Source organism: Talpa occidentalis, unplaced genomic scaffold (genome assembly GCF_014898055.3).
Source record: "Talpa occidentalis isolate TD23 unplaced genomic scaffold, MPIMG_talOcc4v2.1 talOcc4.7, whole genome shotgun sequence".
In the NCBI taxonomy this organism is placed as follows: Eukaryota; Metazoa; Chordata; class Mammalia; order Eulipotyphla; family Talpidae; genus Talpa; species Talpa occidentalis.
Genome location: NW_023605083.1, coordinates 109,558,780 through 109,576,277, shown reverse-complemented (window position 1 = coordinate 109,576,277; position 17,498 = coordinate 109,558,780). Strand labels below are relative to the sequence as shown.

Sequence of the window (17,498 nt, the reverse complement as noted above, 5' to 3'; positions counted from 1 at the left end):
AGGGGAAAGAATCAGTTGACATAGGTCAAAGAAAAGATACACCAAAATGCTCATCCTCGGCAAATTGATAAATCAGAAACAACACATGATGGTAAGGTACAAGGTTGTGCACCATCAAGCCATGCCTTCCCTTCTATTTTGTCCATGCTCCTCCAAAGCAACATTCAGAGTCAGCAAAAAAAACCCCGTATGGTAGGACAGCGGCAACCCCCAGACACAACATGCATAGAGGGAATGAAAAGGTGACCCATGAAACTAAGCAAAATGGAAAATGAAACAAAGAAAGTAAGAAGCACAAGATTAGAGCTTCCTAACTAAGAAGTTATGAGGGTCCCAGTCAAGTTAATTATATAAGACAGTCCCCCATCCTTCTGTTTTTCTGGAAGAAGGTCTTTAGGCTCTATCATTTTCCTTCAGTTGAAAAAAGTAGGGCAAATGTTAAAAGACTGTTTTCTACAAGAAAAAGTCTAGGTTGCTGTATAGTTGTGATTCTGGTATAAGGGGGAAAACCTGGGGCTTTCATCCTCACCTTGAATACAGTGAGCATAGGATTTTTTTTTTTTTTTTCTCTTGCTTATTTAAAACCCATGTCTTATTCTAAAATTTGCTCTTGTGCTATGTGGTACAAATTATTTCAACAATAGTAGCCTGAACATCTTTTAAAATATTCATCAATGAAAGGTCTGCCATTAAGATGTTTAGAATAAGTCATGCTTGGTTTCCCTGTGCCATCTTTTGGTACCAGAATACTCTATAGGAAGGCAGGTCTCCACTTCTGCAAAATTCTAGCTCAGAAAAATTCTAAGAGGCTAAGTGATTCCATTTACTATATGCCTAGGACATTCAACCTAAGAAAATTAGCAATTTAATAAAAAAAAGAAAGTGGATGAGAAACATGAAAGAAAAGCTAATTTTAAAAGTTCTAATTTTTTTTTCCCCACAGAATTGGAGCTTCCCTGATTACAGTTGTCCAAATTGCTGTTCTTTCTCCTTACTGTGAACTCCAGTACAAGCTCATTGTATGCTTATCTGGCACTTATTATGAACTCTCATGGTGGCAACTATCTCTAGAATATATCTAGCATTATGTTAAGGTCTCAATTAGTATGCACCTTGAGGGCAGGAATGCTTGTTATCTTGTGCTCCTTTGGGTCCTCTCCAGCACCCAGCATTGTGCCCTGCACTTAGGGTCCAGTCATTGTGAATAACTGGAAAGCTAACTGGAGACATGGAGTACAGCACGGATCAAACTTAGAATTATTTGGAGTAAGAGGCAAAATTAAAAAATGAATGGGGAGGTTGTAAAGTTCTAGAATGTGAATGTGGGTAGGAAAACTGAGCTGAAAAATAAAATTTCTGATTCCAGATGATAATTCTTTCCCCACTATTTATTTCTGATCAAGATTTTTTCTTTTTCCTTCTAGCCTCAGTCAGGTGCAGAACAAAAGGAAATTAATGATTTAATTATTGCTCCAATGCAGAAAGTTTGGAAGTCAGTCATTCGGAGCAGGCTCCATTGTCTGTCCCTGCATGCTCTGGGCCTTGGTGGAAGTGCACAAGCACTGTGGCTCCAGCACCACAGCAGAGGCCAATGCTAGACGCCTAGCTTCTAAGCAAGAGATGAAAGACTTCTAATGTAATAACTGACGGCCTCTCAATGCCGTTTGAACTGTTTACAGACTGAGTTAACGATTACAGGCAATGTGTATCTTGGCCAGGTGCCCGAAATTCTTACCCACCCATCAGATATTATCAAAGAGCCCTTCCATGCCTGGCTGGAGTCCTTCCAAAGCACCTCACAGAGATGCCGACACAAAAGGAGGAGTGTTCAAAATGTTCTCTCTCTCTCTCTCTCTCTCTCTCTCTCTCTCTCTTTCTCTCTCTCTCTCCCCCCCCTCTCTCTCCCTCTCAGCATGAATTAGGTGCTGAGGGGGCTGAGCTTCCAGAACTGCTTCAGACTAGGGAAAGGGTCAGGGTCAGCACTGGGGCCAGGAGAACCAGACTCCTTTCTAATCAGTTTAGGTATAGGTAAGAGGCTTCACAGCTGGAAGTTAGAGGATGATGGGGGGTAGGGAAACAAAGACTCTTAAAATGAAGCAGACAGGATTTATTTTAAGGGGCAGCAGACAGAGGAGGGAGGAAGGTACATTGTTTTTTCTGAACAATGCACAAGTCAAAAAGAACATCACCCAAGACCAGGATAGGATAACAAACTTCAAAAATGATAGTACATAAAGTCAGGGAGAGCTAACAAGACACTTGTTTATTGGGGTGAGTCCCAAGAGACTGAATGGTATCTGAGCATTAGCAAATATTTTTTGCACAAGTACATACTGAGTATTCATCATGAGATATAATGGGAAACTGGCAAGCTTATGACAGAAAAATATGCCTCATACCTGTCCTCCCTGGTGTCGCAAGGGGTTAAGTCTCAGCACAATCAAGCCACCACCAGGCACTGCAGCATGAGTTCAATCCCCAGCCTGGGAGCTGACCCACATGGCACAGCAGACCTCTCCTGACTGGCCTGCTGCTCCCCTCAGCAGTGTATTTCAGTCAGTCTGCCTGTTCTGTTCCCCACTCTGTCTCTGGTGAATCCTCTCACCCCGCCACACCTCTGGCCTGTACCCAGTTCTTGTATGCATAAATATATCTTTAAAAAATATGTATACCTAACACCAATGACACCAATAAAGATTTCTGGAGACAGCAAATATTAAAAAGTACACAACCCAGGGAATACTGAGCTTAGTTATTATTTAATTATATGCTAACTTATGACACCAGACAGAAAGGAGATTATTTAATTATATGCTAACTTATGTTTTTACTATGTCTTTGTTAAGTATCTATGAACCTCTGAATACATTTGAAAGTAGAATAAATGGTAGTCACTGCAACTAAGATCTATAAATCTAAAGCTAGTATAACATAATATAGTTGCACATTAACACCAAAACTATTGCCATTACAACTCTCCCAAAGGGGACTACCTGCCTTCAAAATCTAAGGAGGGGTTATATGGTTTTTATATTTCCATACATGGCTTGATGTTGAGGGAGTAGACATCATATAACTTATTACAAAATGATCTCACAAGAAAATTTGAGGACAGTGGATGCAATTCATGTTCTTTTGTTCACATGTGAATATAATCATCATCATTACACTGCATTTCCTTGAATTTCCTTTGCAACTTCAATTGGATATGGTTGTTTTATTCTCCTGCCCTAACTTGCTGGGTAATAGTGCTATTATGGAGCAGCTGGTGACCCACCCTCTGTAGTGGGGGACCTTCAAGTTAAAAGACTGTTCTTTAGACTATTTTTTTTTTAATTTATTTATTTATGCATACAAGAACTGGGGCACAGGCCAGAGGGGTGTGTGTGTGGTGGGCAAGAGGACCACCAGAGACAGAGTGGGGAACAGAACAGGCAGACTGACCGAAATACACTACTGAGGGGAACAGTGGATGAAACAGGAGAGGTCTGCCGTGCCATATGGGTAAGCTCCCTGGCAGGCCGGGGATCGAACTCGTGCTGCAGAGGCTGCAGATAGCTTCATAGGTTGCATCTTAACCCCTTGCATCACCACAGAGGCCCTAGGCTATCTATCTTGAGACAAACTTGACATTACAGAAAGATGACTATTTTGATTTTTGAAATTCATTGTAATGTTTTACATTCTCTACAGTAGACCACATGCCATGTGCGCCTGAATAGAAACACAAGTGGATATGCTGGGGTTTCTCAGAGAAGTACTGCCAACATTCTCTAGAGTGTTGGGAATAGTTGTCTCTCCTGAGGCAAGATTAGAGTTCTAGATTTTTAGAATATAAACTCAACTCTTGCTTGCACTTAACTTATAGAAAGAATATGAGTCAATGATCAACTTGAGAAGCAAAACTACAAAAAGAAGTCCTATCATTTGATGGTGAATTTTATGAAGAAATTTCAGATGATCCTTATAATTTGGCTCCCTACTCTTCTAGACAATAGCCTCAAAAAAGGGAGAAAACATGTCTCTAGCCTTATTATATAAGTGGTTATCATGACATTGTATACAATGTCAGGATAAAGGAAAGCAATGCATTGATATTGTGCATACGGGAATAAATAATTTAGAAAATTACTAGGGAAACAGATGAAATCGAATGAGCAAAAACTTAAGAGGGTGACATTATTGCAGTTTTGAGATATGCAGAAACACGAGAACACAAGATAGTTTAACAATCCTCTTCACATTGTATGGGTGAGAGTATACCCAAAGTGCTTAGTATATACTGCTGAGAGCCTTTACTTTGTAAAGAGGTTAATACACAAGAAGTTCAAAGCAGGGCAACAAAAGGAGAGAAGGACTTGAGGAGATGATTCACAGGGAAGGGCAAGGGCCACCTAGATGAATACTCTGGAGGATAACAGGAAGGCTATAGTGCACAGTTACCTCTCCAGTAACCATATGGCTCCAGAAGCACTGGCTCCATTGGAACACCAGCGGTGTCTTTGAACTTTAGGACTCTTTGGGGGGAAAATGGCTCCCTTTCATTCTCTCAACTCCTCTCACCTTCAGGATTGTGAAAATCTATGGAGGCACAATGGTTCAGCTATTTTGCAGATATTCTACCTTATCTGGAGAGCCGAAACTCTACCACAGGGTTCTCCAAAGTGGGGCACGGTGCTTTGCTGTGCAGGCAAATACAGCAAGAGGAAAACAAAGTTCCTTATCAGCTTTCCATATAATAGGTTTACTTGGACAGATTGACAATATATGGAAAATAGATAAGAAGTACTGATTTCCTTCTTCATGAGATTAGTAACACAACCTCTCTGCCTTCAGTACCTAGCAAAACTAGCAAATATTAAACAGGATCTGAAATGCCTTTGGGGAAAAATATAAGGTAACAGCTTTGAGGTAGGCATATGGTCTGTCACAGCATGATCTGCCTAGCAAAGATTATACAAAAGGTACTGCCAACATGAGACAATATAATGTGATGGTAAGTTCCAAGTTTTAAACACCATGAATCAATTATTTCTTTTTTTTTTTTTTTTTCATGAATCAATTATTTCTGATCAGAGGTCTGGATTCATGGTAAGATGTCTTCAAAACTACTATCACAGCATTAGCTTTTTGCTTATTCCTTCCTCATGAGGAATAGTCTACTACATATAAACTTGAACTCCTAAGAGATAATCACAGTTCCTTCATAACTAAATCTATCATGGCAGTGAGATCAAAAAGCTATAAAACACAAAAATATGAGAAACATTCTGTTGGAAGATCATGTATCTTAGTCCCTCACCATAAAGATCAAGTGTTAAACAAACTCAAGAAAAAAAAATTAGACTGGTTCTGCAGCTTAAAAAAGAATAGCAGTTTCTCTAGCTAAAAATTTTCTACATGATATAGGAGCTGCTACTTGGAAACTTTTGCAAACTGCAAATGGATGGCTATAAGTAGTTCATCAATATACTACAACAAAATCCTCTAGGAAGCTGCCTTACCATTAAGGATAGAAAAAAACTACAGATATGTGATTTCAGTTCTTTACTTTCATTTTCTGCATTTTGTAATTTTCTATAAAATCTAAGTTTTCATTTGATAGGGAAGAAAAAAGGATCTTCTTCTGACGGGAAAACACAGCTATAAGCATGTAACCTAGCATGCAACTGCTATTCATGCAGCCTGCAGAAAACTGATGAACAATAGGAGTAACACACCAGCTTATTCATCAAGATGATGGTCATTTTATGACATTTATTGATGATATTCAATGAACCTGTGCATAGAAGAGAACAGACCTGATTATAAAAATCCCAACCTAAATAAGACCAAAATAATATGGAGGCTACAAAGGTGATAATAAATTTCCAGTGAGGAGAGACATATGACTTGATAGTTGGCACATACTGTTTTAATGATCCAAAAATAAAAATGAGAGTAGAGACACAGGACCATTAAGGGGAGGGAGGGAGAAAGTGAAAGAGAGAGGGAAGAGGGAGGGAGGGAGATGGGGAAGGAGGGAGGGAGAGAGAGAGGGAGAATGAGAGAGAGAGAAAGAGAGAAAATCAACACAACTGGGAAGGCAAGAGCAAGAGAACTTTAAAAGGAAGAAACTCAGCTCCAACATGCTGAATTTAAGATAAGGTTGAAACAGAGAGAATGATGGCAGTTTGTGAAGACTTGATTGTTCTCTGCTAAGTGAAATTAACTAAAATTATGAGTAGAAGAGGAGGCCTCAGAAAAAGAATATAGAGCAAAAGCTGTCCTATGGTTAACCATTTTGCATATGACCAGCCTCCCAATACGAAGTTTCAAAGATCAGATAATTTATTCAGCTTCAGGGTCTCCTAAGGCAGCTATTTTCAGTCTAGTCCAAGATCCTTAAGGAAGTAGCTTCCCCTAAAGGATTGAAAATGAGTACTTAGAAAATATATGTTCTCTATATATTATGAATATATATACTCTACATACTTAAAGGATTGCTTTACATAAATATATATTCTATAAACTTATGTAAGCATATAGTCTATATGCACATGTAATCACACAGAATATATATCACTCATATTAATCTAAACACTCATTTTCAATCCTTATGTGTATAACACACACAAACACACACATCATCATAGCAGTTTCAGGATGATTGCTTCTGCATAAAGCATGATGTTATTTCAAATACAGCATCCTCTTCAGTTTCCTATGGAACCTGTTTGGGTTTCTTAAATTTTGATGGGAAATTTCAACATGGTTCCTTTGTTTACTTTCACTTGATGAAACTTAAGCTTAGAAATAAAAACAAATCTCTACATTTGGGGGTGCAGAAATCAGAGTGAGTATTGAAAAAAATCAATTGAAAGACTAGAGGGGGGAAAACCTGTGTGTGTAAGCAAACTTCTCTTAGAATAAGTACTTAAAACCTAAGACAAAAAAGTGATCAACAAGGATTATGAAGAAAGTACCCCTTTTTACAGACCAATTCAGTAAAAGGAAAGGCCATCAGCATTTAAAAAAGAAAAAAAAAAAAGAGCATTAATTTCACCTGATTTTCAAATACAGTGCCAATCAGGGAATAAGATATTTTGATTAATGCAAGTCCTTGAATATAGAAGACACAAAATAAAAGTTTATGATTTATTTAGCCTTCTAAAGACCAGGAGGAAATCCTTTAAAATTCAATCCATACTGTTGAAATCCTTTCTAAAATGTAATGGTCATTTTCTTGGCCTATATAAGTTACAGTGAACATAAGTTTGCCTATATTTGGTATTTTATAACACAAGGATAGCATTATGGTCATTTTTAGCATGAGCTAATTTACATTCACGTATAGGGAAGTTCCTAGGAAGTTCTTGTTTCTGAAAGTTATTATATTGATTGTTATACCCTTTACATCTGCTTCTTTCTTGTATTTATTTCTAACTCATAAACACAGAATAGAAAAAAAATGCCAGTTACTTTAGTACTTACTCTATTTAATTAAAAATTTTCTATAAAACTCTGATTCTACAGTAAGGAATAAAATTGGAACTAAAAACTCAAATGACCAGATATTAAATTAACTTTGCCACAAAGGTGGCCAAACTTGAATAAGGTATGTAAAGACAGAAACTTGAACTATTTACTTTAAACACATTTTCAGACATTTCCCCCATAGAAATGGAGGCGAGTAATCATTCAGTCTTAACACCCTATTGCTTAGGATCTCAAGACTTTGTCCAACAGCCTCAATAAATGTATAAAGATATCAAGAGGTAAAGGTCAAAAAAGGAACCCGAACATCAAACAAGGCCGCTGGAAGTGACCCAAAACATCACATGCTGGGCTTTCCTTTTTCATGATAATAACAGTGATACTGAATGTTTATCCTTGCCTTTATTTCAAAGAGCTTCAAATGCTTTGCAGACATCTCTCACTAATCTTTATTAGACCTTGGGGAGAAAACAGTTTACCCCAAGAACTACCTTCAGAAAGTTAGAATGCTTCCCCAAACCAATACAAAGGAAAATATTTGCCCTTCTCCATCTTCCCCCATACACACTTGTCTCCTGACTCCCACTATGTTGCACTGTGATTGAAATGGATTATAATACCATGCAAGTGTTGAAAGGATAATAAAGGTTATGAGTTTGTTTCTAAATGAGTTCTAAGCTCCCTGTGTTTAATCATAACAGGGAACAGGTAAATTCTAGATGAGAAAACCCATAATTACCTTTATCCCATTATTTACCTATTTTGGAGAAGACTTCAGATTGGTAAAGCTACAGTATGAAATACAGATTTTCCATGCTGCAGAATAATAGTCTTTGCAATGGCTCAAAAAATGACCTTTACTTGAAAGTGATTTCCAGGTCACAGACATCTGATAGGTCCTGTAACTGAGACTGCCCATTCCCATTTTGATTTACTATTTTTCAGATGAGGAACCGGGAGTCTCAGGGACTTGTGGGATCATTTCCAAGCAGTCTGTCGGACCTTATCTACCGAACTTCAAAGAACTACAAGTTGGGACCAGCACAGTATAATGAACTGGGTAAATTAGTCCCCTTCACAATCCTGAACTTCTCTTCCAGCCAGTAGAAAATGGCTGCAAAGCTTTAGGAGCGCTCAAGCCTTGGCATTCTCAATCATTGTTTCAGGTAGCTGTAGTTAAAAGAAAACTCCACAGTTTCAAAAATGGAAAATTTAAGAGTGATCTGTAACATGGTTCTGGGATCCCTTAGACTCTGAGAAGCAAAAGTTTGGAACAGTAGCTGCTTTGTCAGGAAGGAAGCTAATGGGCTTACCAATATATAACAGTCACATGTACAAAGGTCCAGGGAGGGCAAGTGATTCACCACGGCCCCAGGAAGGCAGTAACAGAAGTTACAGAAGGCAGAACCTAAGTTCCCACCCTAGAAGCTATACACTATTAGTCATTCTTTCAGCCACTAAGGCTAGTGCTACTATATTATGGTAGTAGCCTTTGGCCCACATTTTGAATCTAAACCTTTATCTTTTTAGTTACATAAAAAACACAAACTGTCTTGCTTAGTTATATTAGAATAATGTCAAATGGAATTCAAATATGTTAACTGAGATGAAATCAATAACCCACAAACTTAGTAATATTTCTTTTTTTTAAAGATTTATTTATTTATGCATATAAGAACTGGGGTACAGGCCAGAGGTGCGTGTGTGTGGGGGTGCGTTGAGAGGATCCACCAGATATAGAGCGGGGAACAGAACAGGCAGATTGAAATACATTGCTGAGGGGAGCAGTGGGTGAGTCAGGAGAGGTCTGCTGAGCCATGTGGGTATCTCCCTGCTCGGGGATCGAACTCGCACTTCAGTGGCTGTGGATAGCTCCATAGGTTGGGTCATAACCCCTTGTGCCACCAGGGAGGCCTCTTAGTAATATTTCTTACAGTGATTAGGTGAATAAGAAAGAGCTCAAGTCTAATTACTATTAGTAATAACAATACCTTACATTTCAATTTTCAAAAACAATTCTCATACATTACTTCAAGGAGATTATTTATAATTATTTTGTCCATTTCAGTCATGAGGACACAAGCATAAATATGTGAAGCAATTTTCCTTAAGTCATAAAGTGAAGAAGCACGAGTTGAGATGAAAATACCAAGCTACTGAGAGTTCTTTTCACTCTAAGATGTTGCCACTCATTTTAGAACACCTTTATGACTTATTATCATATTAAATCATTATAAATGGATACTGTGCAGAGAGCACTATTTGGTAGGCATATTATTGTCAATTATCTGATTAGTGATAAAAATTATGTTCTGATTAGTGATAAATATGTTTTCAGACCAGAAGACCTCCAGTTATACATAAAGTTAGAAGATAATGAAGTAACTTTACCCTAGGGGAACCCAAGAAACAATCTGATCATTCAAAAGGAAAAAAGTCCTCATCAAGGAAGTTAGATGGCACACCCAAAATATTTGCCTAATTAGACAGCATTCAACTGGTGGCCCATAGGGTAACTCTGGGCAAAAGGAAAAAGGAAGGATTAACTAGCTTCTCACTCCTAGAATAATGCATGGTGTTCTGACTCTGGATATAAGTTCCTGGTCTCTTTTAGGCAGAGCATACTCTCCTTCAGCTATGTATAATTGTACAAGGCAATTTCCAAATAATAAATAACCAACTTATTCAGTATTAATAGACCTTTTTAAAAAAAGATTTATTTTTATTTATGCATACAAGAACTGGGGTGTAGGCCAGACGTACAGGGTGGAGGGTGAGAGGATTCACCAAAGACAGAGTGGGGAACAGAACAGGCAGATCTACTGAAATACACTGCTGAGGAGAGCAGCGGGCAAGACAGGAGAGGTCTGCCTTGCCATGTGGGTTAGCTCCCTGGCCAGGGATCGAATTTGTGCTGCAGTGGCTGTCGATAGCTTGACAGTGCTGACTTTAACCACTGCACAACCAGGGAGGCCCTAGATCTTCACAAAAATCTTGAAAACTAATGACCCAAGAGTTACATCTCTTCCTTTTGATAAAGAGTAAAGTAACTCTTGAATGTGATGCAAAAGACTTCTCTAGAAATCAATGGGAAAACTAGTACCAGTTCTCTTGAAATTGGGACATCCTGGTTTGGGGGTGTATGCGTGCACCCGCTGCTTAGGTGCCAACTACTACAGTTTCTGGGTAGAATCTGGTGGCTGGAGAAAATCAGATATTGTGGCAGCACTTACAAGGCAGGTGCAGTCATAAAGAACTTGACTTTTGATTCCATTGTCTCTGCCAGGACAGGTGGTTTGGTGGAAGCATGGAATCCTGCCAGACAGGCTCCAACTCAAACTTCCCTTTAGAAAACAAAACAATAAAAATGGAAACAAAATGCCAAATCTTATTTCGCACCTTGAAGATGGGTATTACTTGGAAAACTGGGGTATTTTACATAACAACATTAGTTGCTTCAAGCATATATCAACTGAGAAGAAGTAAGATTATGAAAATGAGAGGTCAGTTGCAGGTTGGGCTCTTCTCTTATAATTCAGTTCCCCACCCACTATATAAACTAAAGGGATACTCTTTTTTTTTTTTAAATAATAAATTTTATTTTTATATTCCCCATACAATTGCACCACCCCCCATTCTGACCCCAATCCCTCCCCTCCCGCCCCCCACCCCCCAAAAAGTGTCTCTGGTTCATAGTTTTTTGTTGATTTTGATTTTCACTTTCTTATAGTTATTCATTTTCCTGGTCCCTTATTTAAGTTTTCTAGATTCCTGCTATGAGTGAGACCATCCGGTATTTTTCTTTTTCTTTCTGGCTTATTTCGCTGAGCATGATCTAAAGGGATACTCTTAATTTCAGTGAATTCCCCCTGTATATTCCAAATTAAAACAAAAAAAAAATCCCTATAATCTAATACTTGCATAGAGCACTCCTGAGTGAAGTATTTGGTCTTACTTTCTTAGTACAAATGAAGAGTGGTCATTTAATGATTCCATCAAAGAGACTGTCTCCAAAAACAACAACAACAACAAAAACAACAAAACAAACAAACAAACAAAAACCCATAGCATGTTAGATCAGAACAGAGTAAAAATATAAAGGGTAGTTCCTGGTGGCAAAGATAGACAACTGACATTTTTGCCAAATTTGTCTCCAGAGCAAGGCTTTGTGATGGATGATGTAGGCTGCTAACCACAAGGACACCACAAGACTCTGAGGAAGAGTGTGCAAAGAATCCTTGGGGGGCACAGCAGCTGCCACTATTGGAAACTGTGAGCTTTTTTGGTGTTCCTGGAATTCTATTCCCAACCACCACTTTGTGGTTGCTCTGAAGGGATAGAGATTGGAAATCTTCTAGAGCAAATAGTCTCTTCTGTTCATGACCACAGAGCCAAGATTAAAATAACAAGAATGTGCTTTGCCCAGGGCATAATTCTGCCTAAATTTGTTCTATCCCTCATTTTATTTTTCCTAATTCTTATTTTCATTGTTGTCAATCTACTCTAGGAAAGAAAGGAAGATAATCTAAAAAGGGCTCCAAAATTATTGGAAAAATTCATGGATTCAGAGAAGGATATTTAAGAAGCAGCCACAGTTTCTGAAAACAATGCCCTATCAATACCCCAAAGTGCAAGAGCCTAAATATTAAGTGAATCATTGTTCTTACCAAGAAAACAATTTCTTAAAGTTACAGTTTAATTCTCCCTAAATTATGAACAGTTTATTCAGGACCCAGAGATGAGTCTGTGAAGCTAGTACTTAATGTGGTTGTGCCTCTTTATGCCTGACTCAATCAAACAGTTTAAATCCAAAAGTAAGTTCCTCCTTCATTTACCTGCCAAGACCTGAGTTCAGGCCCTCGGGGTGCTGAGGTTTTCCTCTGTGGGAGAAAATAACATCATCAACACCTCCTTGAGACAGTAGGGAATGCAGGGAATGTGGCTCCCAACATTGGTGATATCATCAACTGCCCTGGGAGAAACCCCAAATTCCCAAGAGTTAAAGATTTAAAAGAGGGGTTTTTGTTGTTTCAAGATAATCAACAGATTTTGATGTTTCCCGGTATCATTTCTAAATGGACAGATAAAGTTAGGATAATTTCTACAGTGAAAACCTCAGAAATGGAAGATAAATTAGGTCCAGAATAGTTACTCAACTCATTAGTATCTTGCTGGGATACATCCAGCCAAAGAAGAATAGAGACTTAGTTATCCTAGGCCCTCTCCCAGCTCTGAGATGAGTATATTCTTTGGGGAACTTGCTAATGTTACAAGTCTGCATTCAAAATAAATTCTAGGCACTCACATAATCCCCCAGTCTCCTCCAAACTTTCTTTGATGTCCAACAACTAAGGACAAGAATCTTTGATTAAAAAACAATTTCTTTGGTTGGAAAAAAATTTCTTTGTAGGGCGTGAACAGCAGGAGAAAGAAAAGGTTTTTTCTGAAGTGCAAACTAGTTGGAAACCCCCTGGGGAAAGAATCTGATTCCCAGTGTTTGAGAGGTACGGGCCTGCCTGTACAAGCTGCCTCTGCTGCAGGCCTCTAAGAAGGCGCTTTTGTGTCTACTGTACGGAACTCAGCAACAGCAGGGCAGCCCTTCCTTCTCTCCTTTTCTCTCTCTCTAGTTCTGTCTCTCTCTCTCTTCTCCTACCACCCCCCCGCCCGCCCCCGCACCCCAGTGAAAGTTTTCCAACTCTGGGGATACACAATACAGAAAGTCATGCTTCAAGAACAAGGCAGAATTTCATCGGATGGCCCCATTTCCACTCTTCCCATCACCTCCAGATGCTTGTGCCATCACTCTAGCCCCAGCCCTACCACCTGTTCAAAAATCTTATTTCTAGTGTAATTATTCAGCTTATCTCTAATAATTCAACTTCCCCAAGTATTTTAGGACCAGATGCATCATCCTCTTTTTACTACTATGGCCCAAACTGGCTCCAGGTTATCTGGGTTCTTCCAAATCTTTGCAAAGGTTCTGATTCACTTAGATGTGGGTTTATGATTGAAGTCAGCATGGTCTGGTCCCTGGTACAGTCTTGATTAAGCATTTAGAATAAGGGTCCTCAATCTACTATAGATATTCTGAAATATACAACTCCGAAGAAAGATTTCCTTTTGTCTTTAACTGACTATAAAGACAGTGTAAGATCTGAGGATTAGAAGTACAACTGAGTCTGATGTTTAGATTCGTTATGTTACTTTAAGTAATTTGATAAGATTTTTGGTACCACCAACAGACAAATCTTACCTCAGGAAAAAGAAGTAAGTTATAAGTTCCTTTAGCATGGTAAGTCTATCTATATAATAAGTATAAGTAAGTGTTTAGAGTGGGAAAGGATTTTAAAGATGACTTAGTTATCTCACCAACCCTATCCCAATGAATGGAAAGGTTAAAAGACCTGCTTTTACTTTTTAAGTGGCCATAAAGCACCTATGGACTTTTCATATACCCAAAGAGGGACAGCTAAGTTACAAATAATCTCTTTTGATAATAAAAATACATGATGTATACCATACAGTTTACCAAGTCTAGAAAAAGTAATAACCTAATGTTCTCTTAGCAGATATAGCAGATATGTAAATTCTTCTTGAGTTGGTTACAATATCCCTCATATTACACTAAAATCAACACATATAGAAAGTGGGTAGCAGATATTTATAATTGAAGTCAATTAAACAACTGTGGTCTTAGAAGTAAATTTGGGGCCTCCCTGGTAGCACAGGGGTTATTAAAGACAGTGCTATCAAGCTATCACCAGCCACTGCAGTACAAGTTCAATCCCAGGTGAGCCAGAGAGCAACCACATGGCACAGCAGACCTCTCCTGTCTCGCCTGCTGCTCCCCTTAGCAGCATATCTCAGTAGATCTGCCTGTGTTGCTCCCCACTCTCTCTGGTGAATTCTCTCACACCCTGCACCTCTAGCTTACACCCCAGTTCTTGTATGCATAAATAAATCTTTTTAAAAAAGGAAATAAATTTTGCTGACTAGAGGAGATATTCAAATATACTTCACCTTCTACATGTTCTAAATGTTCAGTTCTTCTTTTAAGGCAGTTTGTGAATAATTAAAACCAGTGAAATTATTGATTCAAACAGAACACCCAATATTTTGGGTTGTTCAAAGCTAAATTTTCTGTTTTAATTTTACTACAACATAACAGGAATTTCTTGCATTTTATAAAGTTTAAAATTTCAAAAGAAAGTCATGGTGTCTAGCTATTTCGGAATAAAGTAAATGTTAGAGGTGAGAATTAAACATACAGGAATACTTCTTAATGCAGGCAATATTATAATCTATATTTGATTAGTAACAGTAAAAACTGGAAGGTATGACTGCTGGGATAGGAGATGTCCTCTAGCTTCAAGCTACTTGAAGTGGCCTAGTTAAAATTTTATGCTTATGCTTTTTTTTTTCCTTCACTCATAGGAGAAGTTAAGACATAATTACTACAGAGATTTGACTGACTCTTCGGAAGTTAAAGATTTGCATTCTAATGCATTTATGCCTGCAACCCTTATATTCGACATTCATCTTATACTGCCTTCTGCTATTTAAGTTGTAGCTTTTGAATTGGACTAGGCTGGAGTGCTGCTGTTCTTTGTATTCTTACAGGATCTGGCACACAGTGAGGGACCACATTATAAGCCATCAAGAGAATCTAGTACAGCCCGTCTTGGTAAGGTTCTTGATCTTCATGAAGAGCCTCTGTTGTTTTGAGGAGATGATCCACAACAGACCACTTGGTGTGCAGGGATTCCATGGCAGAATAGATGACATATACACCACATAAAGTAATACCAAGTTGCAGCACGGTATTTTTTGTTTATTTGCTCATTTTAAAGTCTGCCTTCTAGTTGATGAGGGATCAAAGAGGAAAGAGACCCTGCGGCAGTCAATAATATTTTTTTAATGGAATGTTCAGGGAAAATCTCTGCCAACATCTGCTTTTTAATCTCTCTATAATGACCAAAAAAAAGTTTAAATAAATAAATAAGGTTTGCTAAAAATGCCAGCTAGTAAGATATGGTAATAGATTGGCAACTCTTTGGCAAACCACTAATCTCCCTGGGTCCATTTCTTCATCAGTAAAATGAAAGGATTAAATTAGATATTTTTTCTAGTTTGAAACTTGAAGGTCCTATTTTACAAATGGAATACCCCAGTCTCTGTCATCACACACAAAAATGTATTTTACCCTAGGTATGGAAAATAGAGTAAGACTTACTTTCAATATAAAGCAAACAAGTCTTTCACAAAGTTTTTAAAAAAACACAAAAAACAAAGTTGGCCACAGAATTTTAAAGTCGAATAACCAGTATGAGTCTAAGTAGAAGCTATAAAAATGAAAGAACATGAAATCTTATAAAAGTTTGGAGTGTTTGTTATTCTTTTCTGTTTTTTAAGGATGTATAATTCATAAGACATTAAAGATGGTGTAGAGTAAAAAAGAATGTAGATCTGTTATTTCTTTTTTAGGAAAGGGCAAAATTAGTAGACATAAAATATAAGGGCCTTCAATCACATCCAAATTATTCTACAGAAATAACAGCAGCAACAGTGTTTCTCAATTATCATATATTCACATATATATACACAATAGTCCCCTTCTGATATAATGGCATGCAAAAAATTGATAGGTACATGACAACTGAATGTTATTCAAAATTACAGATGTACTATGGTTAATGTCCCTGATAACAGAAGTATTCTAAATTTAAAAAAAGAGTAGTCTTAAAATAAATGGAATCTTGAACAATTGCTGATTCACATTCAGGGATCATAATTCCTAAATAATCTAATTTCCAATCTCCAGAAAAATGTGAACCTTGTGTTTAAATTTTTAAAAACCTAATCATTTTGATGATTTTAGTGTTTCTGAACTTGCTAGTCAAACACAAATTCAAATATACTAAAAAAGTATCAAAACAAAATCTATCCATGTTAGAACACTGTAAAAATAAGAGTATGTAAAGTAGGTTATATGCTATTTAAAAACTAATAAGCAAGGAAGCAACATAAAACTTAATGTTAAAAAAAGACACAAAGTTTTCCATTACAGTAAATAGAAATTTAAGGGCCCAAGGAATCCAGCACTGGAGCTTAAAGTATAGAAATGAAAGAGATGGAGAAGTAACCAAAGTTAGTTTGTTTTACAGCTTCTGCTCTCTGAATTTAGCAACCAAAAAGATACAAAGAACCACAATTGTTCTACTCAGAATGAATTAGTAAAATATCCTTCATTCTTATGGACCTTTCAGTGAAACCAGCAAGATGAAGGGTAATTAGAATTTCTTGAGTTGAAGCAGTTTCACTTACTATTTGGAAAGTACAAATCCTTTACTAAACAGCACATTTTACTCAGATACCAGTTTTTATATCTAAGGTCATCTTATCAGCCTTATTGCATCATTATATTATTATTTTTGACATCAAGCAGTGCATAAAAATACTTTCAAAATTAACTAACCTGAGGGTAAATTAGTTTTGAGAATTTCTTTTATTACTTAAATAACTGGGGTTATTCTAGGATAGAAGTTTTTAATCTGGAGTCCTTATAGCCCTACATTTGTCTCAGAGACTCAACTCACTGAAATTTTGTGCAAAATTATATGTTAAGTACACATGATAAATAACTTTCATCACATTCTCAAAGGGACCTGTAATACCAAGGGGAAAAAAAGATTAAAAAGTACTGAGGGCCTCCCTGGTGGCGCAAGGGGTTAAGTCTCAGCATTGTGAAGTTGTCCGCAGCCATGGCAGCACCTGTTTGATTCCCCAGCCAGGGAGCTACCCACATGGTGCAGCAGACCTCTTGTGTCTCACCCACTGCTCCCCTCAGCAATGCATTTCAGTCAATCTGCCTGTTCTGCTCCCCATTCTGTTTCTGGTAACACCTCTCACCCCACCCCCCACCCCTGCACCCCTGGCCAGGACCTCAGTTCTTAAATCAATCTTTAAAAAAAAAAAAAAAGCACCATATTAGGGAATCTCAGTAGCAGAATTGGCAATCACAA

At 37.7% G+C, this 17,498-nt stretch overlaps 1 protein-coding gene across 1 annotated transcript in view; it reads right to left on the bottom strand.

Moving 5' to 3' along the window:
- RNF43 (ring finger protein 43) overlaps positions 1-17,498 on the bottom strand; it is a 65,430-nt gene that overhangs the window by 36,628 nt on the left and 11,304 nt on the right. The gene's annotated exons all lie outside the window — the stretch shown is intronic.